Here is a 1,576-nt window from a genome sequence, read left to right on the forward strand (position 1 = left end):
TCCTCTGTTACTTGCAAAAAGTGGCTTATCTCTGTTTCGGGCTTTTTGGAAACTTCACTGGACCTATATGTTTAGAAACACTAGCAATTTCCAAGTGAATATATATACATATATATATATATATATATATATACACACACACACATATATATATATAATTTAGACTTTTTAAAATTGTAATTTGATACTGGCATCTAAGCAAAATCTTCAGGTATCAACAATGCTCTAGTCACTGGTGGTGTCCCCTGGGCTCAGGATTGGGCCCAGTCCTGTTCAGTATCTTTACTGATGATCTGGATGAGGGAATTGAGTCTAGCCTCGGTAAATCCACAGGTGACACCAAGCTGGGTGGCAGTGTTGATCTGCTGGAGGGCAGGAGGTCTCTGCAGGGGATTTGGACAGGCTGGGTCAATGGGCTGAGACAATGGAATGAGGTTGAAGGAGGCCAAGTGCTGAGTCCTGCCCTTGGGTCACAGCAACCCCAGGCAGTGCCACAGGCAGGGGACAGAGTGGCTGGGAAGCTGCACAGTGGGAAGGGACGTGGGGTGCTGGTGACAGCAGCTGAACATGAGCCAGCAGTGCCATGGGGGGCAAGGGAATCCTGGCTTGGATCAGCAATGGTGTGGCCAGCAGGAGCAGAGCAGGGATTGTCCCCTGTACTCGGCACTGGTGAGGCCACACCTCGAGAGCTGTGTCCAGTTCTGGGCCACTCACTACAAGAAAGGCATTGCAGTGCTGGAGCGTGTCCAGAGGAGGACAACAGAGCTGGGGAATGGTCTGGAGCACAAGTCCTGTGAGGAGCAGCTGAGGGAGCTGGGGGTGTTTAGCCTGGAGAAGAGGCAGCTGAGGGGTCACCTGGCTGCTCTACAACCCCCTCAGGAGCAGGTAGCCAGGTAGGGGTCAGCCTCTTCTCCCACACATCCAGTGACAGGATGACAGGAAATTATTTCAAGCTGTGCCAGTAGAGGTTCAGGTTGGACATTAGCAAGAAATTCTTCACAGAAAAGGTGTGTAGATACTGAAATGGGCTGCCCAGTAAGGTGATGGAATTGCTGTTGCTGGAGGTGATTGATGAAAGGCTGGATGTGGCACGCAGAGCCATGGTCTGGTTAACATGATGGTGCTCAGTCATAGTTTGGACTCAGTGATCTGGGAGGTCTTTTCCAACCTAAATGATTCTGTGATTCTTCTTCTTGGCTTGTAGCAGCTTGGTTTTTTTAGAGAAAAAGCATTGTGTGCTGAGCAGGCTTGGGGTGTTTTTAGTCTACCACAAGGGTCCTGCATGCTGACTTTGAAAACAGATACCATTGTTACACTGTGGGCATCTACTAAATGAATCCATTTTATTTCTTCACATTAGCTGTTACATTATTAGCCTGGAGGTCCATGTTTTGATGGACTAGATCCAAAAGTACGAGAAATAAGCAACAGTGGAAGAGTAAAACTGGCAGTAATTCTACTCGGCAGAAAAAGACGTTCGCTCTCTGCTGTTGATGTTCTTTAACTGAAACGCTGCGGTTTGTTTTGGTTTTGGTTAGTTTTGCTGCCGGGGCGGAGGGCGGGGGCGGCGGGAAGC

The sequence above is a fragment of the Cyanistes caeruleus genome, chromosome 5 (genome assembly GCF_971803275.1).
Source record: "Cyanistes caeruleus chromosome 5, bCyaCae1.hap1.1, whole genome shotgun sequence".
Classification (NCBI taxonomy): Eukaryota; Metazoa; Chordata; class Aves; order Passeriformes; family Paridae; genus Cyanistes; species Cyanistes caeruleus.